The sequence below is a fragment of the Triturus cristatus genome, chromosome 11, assembly GCF_964204655.1.
Source record: "Triturus cristatus chromosome 11, aTriCri1.1, whole genome shotgun sequence".
Taxonomy (NCBI): domain Eukaryota; kingdom Metazoa; phylum Chordata; class Amphibia; order Caudata; family Salamandridae; genus Triturus; species Triturus cristatus.
The window spans coordinates 936,202,003-936,216,593 of record NC_140594.1 but is presented as its reverse complement, the minus strand read 5'-3'; the positions used below and the strand labels follow the sequence as shown (position 1 = coordinate 936,216,593).

At 36.8% G+C, this 14,591-nt stretch overlaps 1 long non-coding RNA gene across 1 annotated transcript in view; it reads right to left on the bottom strand.

Annotated features, from left to right (window-relative positions):
• The window catches only part of LOC146785654 (uncharacterized), a 29,621-nt gene extending 15,257 nt beyond the window's left edge, over positions 1-14,364 (bottom strand). The window contains exons 1-25 of the long non-coding RNA XR_014970725.1: positions 14,291-14,364; positions 13,780-13,902; positions 13,268-13,391; positions 12,760-12,878; positions 12,252-12,370; positions 11,744-11,862; positions 11,235-11,388; positions 10,727-10,845; positions 10,216-10,338; positions 9,704-9,826; positions 9,192-9,315; positions 8,679-8,802; positions 8,169-8,290; positions 7,659-7,813; positions 7,148-7,269; positions 6,637-6,759; positions 5,108-5,262; positions 3,578-3,696; positions 3,068-3,222; positions 2,557-2,678; positions 2,047-2,201; positions 1,537-1,657; positions 1,026-1,148; positions 515-636; positions 5-159 (exon numbers count right to left, since the gene is read on the bottom strand). This is a non-coding gene — a long non-coding RNA (uncharacterized LOC146785654). The remainder of the gene's footprint in view (positions 1-4; positions 160-514; positions 637-1,025; positions 1,149-1,536; positions 1,658-2,046; positions 2,202-2,556; positions 2,679-3,067; positions 3,223-3,577; positions 3,697-5,107; positions 5,263-6,636; positions 6,760-7,147; positions 7,270-7,658; positions 7,814-8,168; positions 8,291-8,678; positions 8,803-9,191; positions 9,316-9,703; positions 9,827-10,215; positions 10,339-10,726; positions 10,846-11,234; positions 11,389-11,743; positions 11,863-12,251; positions 12,371-12,759; positions 12,879-13,267; positions 13,392-13,779; positions 13,903-14,290) is intronic.
• Between the last annotated feature and the right edge of the window lie 227 nt (positions 14,365-14,591).

The following is a 14,591-nucleotide window of genomic DNA, read 5'->3' as shown; positions in this document are numbered from 1 at the left end:
TTGCCTTGCATATTGGTAAAATGATGCCGTATGCCGGAAGACTTCCTTTTTTTTGTTTCTTCAGTCTCGGCAATTCAGAGAAACTCGGTTGTGAAACACTGCCACCTCTGGTCATTCAGTATAATTTGCAGATGGAAAAGTCCACTGTTAGCACATTTTCTATAAGCAATACAAAAAAAATCTTGATTTTTAGAAAGCGTAAACAGATCAATACTATGGAGTCTTTTATTGTGAAAATCAACAGCTCATTAGAAAATCAAATCTCAATTTTAGTTTTTAACCTCACATACTTCTCTGCAACATTGCTAGTTCCAGGATATAAAGCAGGCTTTAGTAGCGTTGGAGGCAGCCAGACTTTTATGAACTATCATGACCAACACAATGTGATCCATATTACTCTCATCTTGATAGAAATTATGTTCAGGCACAGTCTCCCACTGTAAGGTAGTGAGGACATGCTGATGCTGTGAGCGTCTTTTTAATGCATAAAGGAATTATTGTGAGTTTTACTTGCCTTATAAATTGGTAAAATGATGCCGTATGCCGGAAGACTTCCTTTTTTTTTTGTTCTTCAGTCTCGGCAATTCAGAGAAACTCGGTTGTGAAACACTGCCACCTCTGGTCATTCAGTATAATCTGTAGATGGAAAAGTCCACTGTTAGCACATTTTCTATAAGCAATACAAAAAAAATCTTGATTTTTAGAAAGCGTAAACAGATCAATACTATGGAGTCTTTTATTGTGAAAATCAACAGCTCATTAGAAATTCAAATCTCAATTTTAGTTTTTAACCTCACATACTTCTCTGCAACATTGCTAGTTCCAGGATATAAAGCAGGCTTTAGTAGCGTTGGAGGCAGCCAGACTTTTATGAACTATCATGACCAACACAATGTGATCCATATTACTCTCATCTTGATAGAAATTATGTTCAGGCACAGTCTCCCACTGTAAGGTAGTGAGGACATGCTGATGCTGTGAGCGTCTTTTTAATGCATAAAGGAATTATTGTGAGTTTTACGTGCCTTGCATATTGGTAAAATGATGCCGTATGCCGGAAGACTTCCTTTTTTGTTTTTTTCTTCAGTCTCGGCAATTCAGAGAAACTCGGTTGTGAAACACTGCCACCTCTGGTCATTCAGTATAATCTGTAGATGGAAAAGTCCACTGTTAGCACATTTTCTATAAGCAATACAAAAAAATCTTGATTTTTAGAAAGGGTAAACAGATCAATACTATGGAGTCTTTTATTGTGAAAATCAACAGCTCATTAGAAAATCAAATCTCAATTTTAGTTTTTAACCTCACATACTTCTCTGCAACATTGCTAGCTCCAGGATAAAAAGCAGGCTTTAGTAGCATTGGAGGCAGCCAGGCTTTTATGAGCTATCATGACCAACACAATGTGATCCATATTACTTTCATCTTGACAGAAATTATGTTCAGGCACAGTCTCCCACTGTAAGGTAGTGAGGACATGCTGATGCTGTGAGCGTCTTTTTAATGCATAAAGGAATTATTGTGAGTTTTACTTGCCTTATAAATTGGTAAAATGATGCCGTATGCCGGAAGACTTCCTTTTTTTTTGTTCTTCAGTCTCGGCAATTCAGAGAAACTCGGTTGTGAAACACTGCCACCTCTGGTCATTCAGTATAATCTGTAGATGGAAAAGTCCACTGTTAGCACATTTTCTATAAGCAATACAAAAAAAATCTTGATTTTTAGAAAGCGTAAACAGATCAATACTATGGAGTCTTTTATTGTGAAAATCAACAGCTCATTAGAAATTCAAATCTCAATTTTAGTTTTTAACCTCACATACTTCTCTGCAACATTGCTAGTTCCAGGATATAAAGCAGGCTTTAGTAGCGTTGGAGGCAGCCAGGCTTTTATGAACTATCATGACCAACACAATGTGATCCATATTACTTTCATCTTGACAGAAATTATGTTCAGGCACAGTCTCCCACTATAAGGTAGTGAGGACATGCTGATGCTGTGAGCGTCTTTTTAATGCATAAAGGAATTATTGTGAGTTTTACTTGCCTTGCATATTGGTAAAATGATGCCGTATGCCGGAAGACTTCCTTTTTTTTGTTTCTTCAGTCTCGGCAATTCAGAGAAACTCGGTTGTGAAACACTGCCACCTCTGGTCATTCAGTATAATTTGCAGATGGAAAAGTCCACTGTTAGCACATTTTCTATAAGCAATACAAAAAAAATCTTGATTTTTAGAAAGCGTAAACAGATCAATACTATGGAGTCTTTTATTGTGAAAATCAACAGCTCATTAGAAAATCAAATCTCAATTTTAGTTTTTAACCTCACATACTTCTCTGCAACATTGCTAGTTCCAGGATATAAAGCAGGCTTTAGTAGCGTTGGAGGCAGCCAGACTTTTATGAACTATCATGACCAACACAATGTGATCCATATTACTCTCATCTTGATAGAAATTATGTTCAGGCACAGTCTCCCACTGTAAGGTAGTGAGGACATGCTGATGCTGTGAGCGTCTTTTTAATGCATAAAGGAATTATTGTGAGTTTTACTTGCCTTGCATATTGGTAAAATGATGCCGTATGCCGGAAGACTTCCTTTTTTTTTTTTTCTTCAGTCTCGGCAATTCAGAGAAACTCGGTTGTGAAACACTGCCACCTCTGGTCATTCAGTATAATCTGTAGATGGAAAAGTCCACTGTTAGCACATTTTCTATAAGCAATACAAAAAAAATCTTGATTTTTAGAAAGCGTAAACAGATCAATACTATGGAGTCTTTTATTGTGAAAATCAACAGCTCATTAGAAATTCAAATCTCAATTTTAGTTTTTAACCTCACATACTTCTCTGCAACATTGCTAGTTCCAGGATATAAAGCAGGCTTTAGTAGCGTTGGAGGCAGCCAGACTTTTATGAACTATCATGACCAACACAATGTGATCCATATTACTCTCATCTTGACAGAAATTATGTTCAGGCACAGTCTCCCACTGTAAGGTAGTGAGGACATGCTGATGCTGTGAGCGTCTTTTTAATGCATAAAGGAATTATTGTGAGTTTTACTTGCCTTGCATATTGGTAAAATGATGCCGTATGCCGGAAGACTTCCTTTTTTTTTTTTCTTCAGTCTCGGCAATTCAGAGAAACTCGGTTGTGAAACACTGCCACCTCTGGTCATTCAGTATAATTTGCAGATGGAAAAGTCCACTGTTAGCACATTTTCTATAAGCAATACAAAAAAAATCTTGATTTTTAGAAAGCGTAAACAGATCAATACTATGGAGTCTTTTATTGTGAAAATCAACAGCTCATTAGAAAATCAAATCTCAATTTTAGTTTTTAACCTCACATACTTCTCTGCAACATTGCTAGCTCCAGGATATAAAGCAGGCTTTAGTAGCATTGGAGGCAGCCAGGCTTTTATGAGCTATCATGACCAACACAATGTGATCCATATTACTTTCATCTTGACAGAAATTATGTTCAGGCACAGTCTCCCACTGTAAGGTAGTGAGGACATGCTGATGCTGTGAGCGTCTTTTTAATGCATAAAGGAATTATTGTGAGTTTTACTTGCCTTATAAATTGGTAAAATGATCCCGTATGCCGGAAGACTTCCTTTTTTTTTTCTTCAGTCTCGGCAATTCAGAGAAACTAGGTTGTGAAACACTGCCACCTCTGGTCATTCAGTATAATCTGCAGATGGAAAAGTCCACTGTTAGCACATTTTCTATAAGCAATACAAAAAAAATCTTGATGATTAGAAAGCGTAAACAGATCAATACTATGGAGTCTTTTATTGTGAAAATCAACAGCTCATTAGAAAATCAAATCTCAATTTTAGTTTTTAACCTCACATACTTCTCTGCAACATTGCTAGTTCCAGGATATAAAGCAGGCTTTAGTAGCGTTGGAGGCAGCCAGACTTTTATGAACTATCATGACCAACACAATGTGATCCATATTACTCTCATCTTGATAGAAATTATGTTCAGGCACAGTCTCCCACTGTAAGGTAGTGAGGACATGCTGATGCTGTGAGCGTCTTTTTAATGCATAAAGGAATTATTGTGAGTTTTACGTGCCTTGCATATTGGTAAAATGATGCCGTATGCCGGAAGACTTCCTTTTTTGTTTTTTTCTTCAGTCTCGGCAATTCAGAGAAACTCGGTTGTGAAACACTGCCACCTCTGGTCATTCAGTATAATCTGTAGATGGAAAAGTCCACTGTTAGCACATTTTCTATAAGCAATACAAAAAAATCTTGATTTTTAGAAAGGGTAAACAGATCAATACTATGGAGTCTTTTATTGTGAAAATCAACAGCTCATTAGAAAATCAAATCTCAATTTTAGTTTTTAACCTCACATACTTCTCTGCAACATTGCTAGCTCCAGGATATAAAGCAGGCTTTAGTAGCATTGGAGGCAGCCAGGCTTTTATGAGCTATCATGACCAACACAATGTGATCCATATTACTTTCATCTTGACAGAAATTATGTTCAGGCACAGTCTCCCACTGTAAGGTAGTGAGGACATGCTGATGCTGTGAGCGTCTTTTTAATGCATAAAGGAATTATTGTGAGTTTTACTTGCCTTATAAATTGGTAAAATGATGCCGTATGCCGGAAGACTTCCTTTTTTTTTTGTTCTTCAGTCTCGGCAATTCAGAGAAACTCGGTTGTGAAACACTGCCACCTCTGGTCATTCAGTATAATCTGTAGATGGAAAAGTCCACTGTTAGCACATTTTCTATAAGCAATACAAAAAAAATCTTGATTTTTAGAAAGCGTAAACAGATCAATACTATGGAGTCTTTTATTGTGAAAATCAACAGCTCATTAGAAATTCAAATCTCAATTTTAGTTTTTAACCTCACATACTTCTCTGCAACATTGCTAGTTCCAGGATATAAAGCAGGCTTTAGTAGCGTTGGAGGCAGCCAGGCTTTTATGAACTATCATGACCAACACAATGTGATCCATATTACTTTCATCTTGACAGAAATTATGTTCAGGCACAGTCTCCCACTATAAGGTAGTGAGGACATGCTGATGCTGTGAGCGTCTTTTTAATGCATAAAGGAATTATTGTGAGTTTTACTTGCCTTGCATATTGGTAAAATGATGCCGTATGCCGGAAGACTTCCTTTTTTTTGTTTCTTCAGTCTCGGCAATTCAGAGAAACTCGGTTGTGAAACACTGCCACCTCTGGTCATTCAGTATAATTTGCAGATGGAAAAGTCCACTGTTAGCACATTTTCTATAAGCAATACAAAAAAAATCTTGATTTTTAGAAAGCGTAAACAGATCAATACTATGGAGTCTTTTATTGTGAAAATCAACAGCTCATTAGAAAATCAAATCTCAATTTTAGTTTTTAACCTCACATACTTCTCTGCAACATTGCTAGTTCCAGGATATAAAGCAGGCTTTAGTAGCGTTGGAGGCAGCCAGACTTTTATGAACTATCATGACCAACACAATGTGATCCATATTACTCTCATCTTGATAGAAATTATGTTCAGGCACAGTCTCCCACTGTAAGGTAGTGAGGACATGCTGATGCTGTGAGCGTCTTTTTAATGCATAAAGGAATTATTGTGAGTTTTACTTGCCTTGCATATTGGTAAAATGATGCCGTATGCCGGAAGACTTCCTTTTTTTTTTTTTCTTCAGTCTCGGCAATTCAGAGAAACTCGGTTGTGAAACACTGCCACCTCTGGTCATTCAGTATAATCTGTAGATGGAAAAGTCCACTGTTAGCACATTTTCTATAAGCAATACAAAAAAAATCTTGATTTTTAGAAAGCGTAAACAGATCAATACTATGGAGTCTTTTATTGTGAAAATCAACAGCTCATTAGAAAATCAAATCTCAATTTTAGTTTTTAACCTCACATACTTCTCTGCAACATTGCTAGCTCCAGGATATAAAGCAGGCTTTAGTAGCGTTGGAGGCAGCCAGGCTTTTATGAACTATCATGACCAACACAATGTGATCCATATTACTTTCATCTTGACAGAAATTATGTTCAGGCACAGTCTCCCACTGTAAGGTAGTGAGGACATGCTGATGCTGTGAGCGTCTTTTTAATGCATAAAGGAATTATTGTGAGTTTTACTTGCCTTATAAATTGGTAAAATGATCCCGTATGCCGGAAGACTTCCTTTTTTTTTTCTTCAGTCTCGGCAATTCAGAGAAACTAGGTTGTGAAACACTGCCACCTCTGGTCATTCAGTATAATCTGCAGATGGAAAAGTCCACTGTTAGCACATTTTCTATAAGCAATACAAAAAAAATCTTGATGATTAGAAAGCGTAAACAGATCAATACTATGGAGTCTTTTATTGTGAAAATCAACAGCTCATTAGAAAATCAAATCTCAATTTTAGTTTTTAACCTCACATACTTCTCTGCAACATTGCTAGTTCCAGGATATAAAGCAGGCTTTAGTAGCGTTGGAGGCAGCCAGACTTTTATGAACTATCATGACCAACACAATGTGATCCATATTACTCTCATCTTGATAGAAATTATGTTCAGGCACAGTCTCCCACTGTAAGGTAGTGAGGACATGCTGATGCTGTGAGCGTCTTTTTAATGCATAAAGGAATTATTGTGAGTTTTACGTGCCTTGCATATTGGTAAAATGATGCCGTATGCCGGAAGACTTCCTTTTTTGTTTTTTTCTTCAGTCTCGGCAATTCAGAGAAACTCGGTTGTGAAACACTGCCACCTCTGGTCATTCAGTATAATCTGTAGATGGAAAAGTCCACTGTTAGCACATTTTCTATAAGCAATACAAAAAAATCTTGATTTTTAGAAAGGGTAAACAGATCAATACTATGGAGTCTTTTATTGTGAAAATCAACAGCTCATTAGAAAATCAAATCTCAATTTTAGTTTTTAACCTCACATACTTCTCTGCAACATTGCTAGCTCCAGGATATAAAGCAGGCTTTAGTAGCATTGGAGGCAGCCAGGCTTTTATGAGCTATCATGACCAACACAATGTGATCCATATTACTTTCATCTTGACAGAAATTATGTTCAGGCACAGTCTCCCACTGTAAGGTAGTGAGGACATGCTGATGCTGTGAGCGTCTTTTTAATGCATAAAGGAATTATTGTGAGTTTTACTTGCCTTATAAATTGGTAAAATGATGCCGTATGCCGGAAGACTTCCTTTTTTTTTTGTTCTTCAGTCTCGGCAATTCAGAGAAACTCGGTTGTGAAACACTGCCACCTCTGGTCATTCAGTATAATCTGTAGATGGAAAAGTCCACTGTTAGCACATTTTCTATAAGCAATACAAAAACAATCTTGATTTTTAGAAAGCGTAAACAGATCAATACTATGGAGTCTTTTATTGTGAAAATCAACAGCTCATTAGAAATTCAAATCTCAATTTTAGTTTTTAACCTCACATACTTCTCTGCAACATTGCTAGTTCCAGGATATAAAGCAGGCTTTAGTAGCGTTGGAGGCAGCCAGGCTTTTATGAACTATCATGACCAACACAATGTGATCCATATTACTTTCATCTTGACAGAAATTATGTTCAGGCACAGTCTCCCACTATAAGGTAGTGAGGACATGCTGATGCTGTGAGCGTCTTTTTAATGCATAAAGGAATTATTGTGAGTTTTACTTGCCTTGCATATTGGTAAAATGATGCCGTATGCCGGAAGACTTCCTTTTTTTTGTTTCTTCAGTCTCGGCAATTCAGAGAAACTCGGTTGTGAAACACTGCCACCTCTGGTCATTCAGTATAATTTGCAGATGGAAAAGTCCACTGTTAGCACATTTTCTATAAGCAATACAAAAAAAATCTTGATTTTTAGAAAGCGTAAACAGATCAATACTATGGAGTCTTTTATTGTGAAAATCAACAGCTCATTAGAAAATCAAATCTCAATTTTAGTTTTTAACCTCACATACTTCTCTGCAACATTGCTAGTTCCAGGATATAAAGCAGGCTTTAGTAGCGTTGGAGGCAGCCAGACTTTTATGAACTATCATGACCAACACAATGTGATCCATATTACTCTCATCTTGATAGAAATTATGTTCAGGCACAGTCTCCCACTGTAAGGTAGTGAGGACATGCTGATGCTGTGAGCGTCTTTTTAATGCATAAAGGAATTATTGTGAGTTTTACTTGCCTTGCATATTGGTAAAATGATGCCGTATGCCGGAAGACTTCCTTTTTTTTTTTTTCTTCAGTCTCGGCAATTCAGAGAAACTCGGTTGTGAAACACTGCCACCTCTGGTCATTCAGTATAATCTGTAGATGGAAAAGTCCACTGTTAGCACATTTTCTATAAGCAATACAAAAAAATCTTGATTTTTAGAAAGCGTAAACAGATCAATACTATGGAGCCTTTTATTGTGAAAATCAACAGCTCATTAGAAAATCAAATCTCAATTTTAGTTTTTAACCTCACATACTTCTCTGCAACATTGCTAGTTCCAGGATATAAAGCAGGCTTTAGTAGCGTTGGAGGCAGCCAGGCTTTTATGAACTATCATGACCAACACAATGTGATCCATATTACTTTCATCTTGACAGAAATTATGTTCAGGCACAGTCTCCCACTGTAAGGTAGTGAGGACATGCTGATGCTGTGAGCGTCTTTTTAATGCATAAAGGAATTATTGTGAGTTAAACTTGCCTTGTATATTGGTAAAATGATGCCGTATGCCGGAAGACTTCCTTTTTTTTTTTTGTTCTTCAGTCTCGGCAATTCAGAGAAACTCGGTTGTGAAACACTGCCACCTCTGGTCATTCAGTATAATCTGTAGATGGAAAAGTCCACTGTTAGCACATTTTCTATAAGCAATACAAAAAAAATCTTGATTTTTAGAAAGCGTAAACAGATCAATACTATGGAGTCTTTTATTGTGAAAATCAACAGCTCATTAGAAAATCAAATCTCAATTTTAGTTTTTAACCTCACATACTTCTCTGCAACATTGCTAGCTCCAGGATATAAAGCAGGCTTTAGTAGCGTTGGAGGCAGCCAGGCTTTTATGAACTATCATGACCAACACAATGTGATCCATATTACTTTCATCTTGACAGAAATTATGTTCAGGCACAGTCTCCCACTGTAAGGTAGTGAGGACATGCTGATGCTGTGAGCGTCTTTTTAATGCATAAAGGAATTATTGTGAGTTTTACTTGCCTTATAAATTGGTAAAATGATGCCGTATGCCGGAAGACTTCCTTTTTTTTTTTTGTTCTTCAGTCTCGGCAATTCAGAGAAACTCGGTTGTGAAACACTGCCACCTCTGGTCATTCAGTATAATCTGTAGATGGAAAAGTCCACTGTTAGCACATTTTCTATAAGCAATACAAAAAAATCTTGATTTTTAGAAAGGGTAAACAGATCAATACTATGGAGTCTTTTATTGTGAAAATCAACAGCTCATTAGAAAATCAAATCTCAATTTTAGTTTTTAACCTCACATACTTCTCTGCAACATTGCTAGCTCCAGGATATAAAGCAGGCTTTAGCAGCATTGGAGGCAGCCAGGCTTTTATGAGCTATCATGACCAACACAATGTGATCCATATTACTTTCATCTTGACAGAAATTATGTTCAGGCACAGTCTCCCACTGTAAGGTAGTGAGGACATGCTGATGCTGTGAGCGTCTTTTTAATGCATAAAGGAATTATTGTGAGTTTTACTTGCCTTATAAATTGGTAAAATGATGCCGTATGCCGGAAGACTTCCTTTTTTTTTTTGTTCTTCAGTCTCGGCAATTCAGAGAAACTCGGTTGTGAAACACTGCCACCTCTGGTCATTCAGTATAATCTGTAGATGGAAAAGTCCACTGTTAGCACATTTTCTATAAGCAATACAAAAAAAATCTTGATTTTTAGAAAGCGTAAACAGATCAATACTATGGAGTCTTTTATTGTGAAAATCAACAGCTCATTAGAAAATCAAATCTCAATTTTAGTTTTTAACCTCACATACTTCTCTGCAACATTGCTAGTTCCAGGATATAAAGCAGGCTTTAGTAGCGTTGGAGGCAGCCAGACTTTTATGAACTATCATGACCAACACAATGTGATCCATATTACTCTCATCTTGATAGAAATTATGTTCAGGCACAGTCTCCCACTGTAAGGTAGTGAGGACATGCTGATGCTGTGAGCGTCTTTTTAATGCATAAAGGAATTATTGTGAGTTTTACTTGCCTTGCATATTGGTAAAATGATGCCGTATGCCGGAAGACTTCCTTTTTTTTTTTTTTCTTCAGTCTCGGCAATTCAGAGAAACTCGGTTGTGAAACACTGCCACCTCTGGTCATTCAGTATAATCTGTAGATGGAAAAGTCCACTGTTAGCACATTTTCTATAAGCAATACAAAAAAATCTTGATTTTTAGAAAGGGTAAACAGATCAATACTATGGAGTCTTTTATTGTGAAAATCAACAGCTCATTAGAAAATCAAATCTCAATTTTAGTTTTTAACCTCACATACTTCTCTGCAACATTGCTAGTTCCAGGATATAAAGCAGGCTTTAGTAGCGTTGGAGGCAGCCAGGCTTTTATGAACTATCATGACCAACACAATGTGATCCATATTACTCTCATCTTGACAGAAATTATGTTCAGGCACAGTCTCCCACTATAAGGTAGTGAGGACATGCTGATGCTGTGAGCGTCTTTTTAATGCATAAAGGAATTATTGTGAGTTTTACTTGCCTTATAAATTGGTAAAATGATCCCGTATGCCGGAAGACTTCCTTTTTTTTTTCTTCAGTCTCGGCAATTCAGAGAAACTAGGTTGTGAAACACTGCCACCTCTGGTCATTCAGTATAATCTGCAGATGGAAAAGTCCACTGTTAGCACATTTTCTATAAGCAATACAAAAAAAATCTTGATGATTAGAAAGCGTAAACAGATCAATACTATGGAGTCTTTTATTGTGAAAATCAACAGCTCATTAGAAATTCAAATCTCAATTTTAGTTTTTAACCTCACATACTTCTCTGCAACATTGCTAGTTCCAGGATATAAAGCAGGCTTTAGTAGCGTTGGAGGCAGCCAGACTTTTATGAACTATCATGACCAACACAATGTGATCCATATTACTCTCATCTTGACAGAAATTATGTTCAGGCACAGTCTCCCACTGTAAGGTAGTGAGGACATGCTGATGCTGTGAGCGTCTTTTTAATGCATAAAGGAATTATTGTGAGTTTTACTTGCCTTGCATATTGGTAAAATGATGCCGTATGCCGGAAGACTTCCTTTTTTTTTTTCTTCAGTCTCGTCAATTCAGAGAAACTCGGTTGTGAAACACTGCCACCTCTGGTCATTCAGTATAATTTGCAGATGGAAAAGTCCACTGTTAGCACATTTTCTATAAGCAATACAAAAAAAATCTTGATTTTTAGAAAGCGTAAACAGATCAATACTATGGAGTCTTTTATTGTGAAAATCAACAGCTCATTAGAAATTCAAATCTCAATTTTAGTTTTTAACCTCACATACTTCTCTGCAACATTGCTAGTTCCAGGATATAAAGCAGGCTTTAGTAGCGTTGGAGGCAGCCAGGCTTTTATGAACTATCATGACCAACACAATGTGATCCATATTACTCTCATCTTGACAGAAATTATGTTCAGGCACAGTCTCCCACTATAAGGTAGTGAGGACATGCTGATGCTGTGAGCGTCTTTTTAATGCATAAAGGAATTATTGTGAGTTTTACTTGCCTTATAAATTGGTAAAATGATCCCGTATGCCGGAAGACTTCCTTTTTTTTTTCTTCAGTCTCGGCAATTCAGAGAAACTAGGTTGTGAAACACTGCCACCTCTGGTCATTCAGTATAATCTGCAGATGGAAAAGTCCACTGTTAGCACATTTTCTATAAGCAATACAAAAAAAATCTTGATTTTTAGAAAGCGTAAACAGATCAATACTATGGAGTCTTTTATTGTGAAAATCAACAGCTCATTAGAAAATCAAATCTCAATTTTAGTTTTTAACCTCACATACTTCTCTGCAACATTGCTAGCTCCAGGATATAAAGCAGGCTTTAGTAGCATTGGAGGCAGCCAGGCTTTTATGAGCTATCATGACCAACACAATGTGATCCATATTACTTTCATCTTGACAGAAATTATGTTCAGGCTCAGTCTCCCACTGTAAGGTAGTGAGGACATGCTGATGCTGTGAGCGTCTTTTTAATGCATAAAGGAATTATTGTGAGTTTTACTTGCCTTATAAATTGGTAAAATGATCCCGTATGCCGGAAGACTTCCTTTTTTTTTTCTTCAGTCTCGGCAATTCAGAGAAACTAGGTTGTGAAACACTGCCACCTCTGGTCATTCAGTATAATCTGCAGATGGAAAAGTCCACTGTTAGCACATTTTCTATAAGCAATACAAAAAAAATCTTGATGATTAGAAAGCGTAAACAGATCAATACTATGGAGTCTTTTATTGTGAAAATCAACAGCTCATTAGAAATTCAAATCTCAATTTTAGTTTTTAACCTCACATACTTCTCTGCAACATTGCTAGTTCCAGGATATAAAGCAGGCTTTAGTAGCGTTGGAGGCAGCCAGGCTTTTATGAACTATCATGACCAACACAATGTGATCCATATTACTCTCATCTTGACAGAAATTATGTTCAGGCACAGTCTCCCACTATAAGGTAGTGAGGACATGCTGATGCTGTGAGCGTCTTTTTAATGCATAAAGGAATTATTGTGAGTTTTACTTGCCTTATAAATTGGTAAAATGATCCCGTATGCCGGAAGACTTCCTTTTTTTTTTCTTCAGTCTCGGCAATTCAGAGAAACTAGGTTGTGAAACACTGCCACCTCTGGTCATTCAGTATAATCTGCAGATGGAAAAGTCCACTGTTAGCACATTTTCTATAAGCAATACAAAAAAAATCTTGATTTTTAGAAAGCGTAAACAGATCAATACTATGGAGTCTTTTATTGTGAAAATCAACAGCTCATTAGAAAATCAAATCTCAATTTTAGTTTTTAACCTCACATACTTCTCTGCAACATTGCTAGCTCCAGGATATAAAGCAGGCTTTAGTAGCGTTGGAGGCAGCCAGGCTTTTATGAACTATCATGACCAACACAATGTGATCCATATTACTTTCATCTTGACAGAAATTATGTTCAGGCACAGTCTCCCACTGTAAGGTAGTGAGGACATGCTGATGCTGTGAGCGTCTTTTTAATGCATAAAGGAATTATTGTGAGTTTTACTTGCCTTATAAATTGGTAAAATGATGCCGTATGCCGGAAGACTTCCTTTTTTTTTTTTGTTCTTCAGTCTCGGCAATTCAGAGAAACTCGGTTGTGAAACACTGCCACCTCTGGTCATTCAGTATAATCTGTAGATGGAAAAGTCCACTGTTAGCACATTTTCTATAAGCAATACAAAAAAATCTTGATTTTTAGAAAGGGTAAACAGATCAATACTATGGAGTCTTTTATTGTGAAAATCAACAGCTCATTAGAAAATCAAATCTCAATTTTAGTTTTTAACCTCACATACTTCTCTGCAACATTGCTAGCTCCAGGATATAAAGCAGGCTTTAGCAGCATTGGAGGCAGCCAGGCTTTTATGAGCTATCATGACCAACACAATGTGATCCATATTACTTTCATCTTGACAGAAATTATGTTCAGGCACAGTCTCCCACTGTAAGGTAGTGAGGACATGCTGATGCTGTGAGCGTCTTTTTAATGCATAAAGGAATTATTGTGAGTTTTACTTGCCTTATAAATTGGTAAAATGATGCCGTATGCCGGAAGACTTCCTTTTTTTTTTTGTTCTTCAGTCTCGGCAATTCAGAGAAACTCGGTTGTGAAACACTGCCACCTCTGGTCATTCAGTATAATCTGTAGATGGAAAAGTCCACTGTTAGCACATTTTCTATAAGCAATACAAAAAAATCTTGATTTTTAGAAAGCGTAAACAGATCAATACTATGGAGTCTTTTATTGTGAAAATCAACAGCTCATTAGAAAATCAAATCTCAATTTTAGTTTTTAACCTCACATACTTCTCTGCAACATTGCTAGTTCCAGGATATAAAGCAGGCTTTAGTAGCGTTGGAGGCAGCCAGACTTTTATGAACTATCATGACCAACACAATGTGATCCATATTACTCTCATCTTGATAGAAATTATGTTCAGGCACAGTCTCCCACTGTAAGGTAGTGAGGACATGCTGATGCTGTGAGCGTCTTTTTAATGCATAAAGGAATTATTGTGAGTTTTACTTGCCTTGCATATTGGTAAAATGATGCCGTATGCCGGAAGACTTCCTTTTTTTTTTTTTCTTCAGTCTCGGCAATTCAGAGAAACTCGGTTGTGAAACACTGCCACCTCTGGTCATTCAGTATAATCTGTAGATGGAAAAGTCCACTGTTAGCACATTTTCTATAAGCAATACAAAAAAAATCTTGATTTTTAGAAAGCGTAAACAGATCAATACTATGGAGTCTTTTATTGTGAAAATCAACAGCTCATTAGAAAATCAAATCTCAATTTTAGTTTTTAACCTCACATACTTCTCTGCAACATT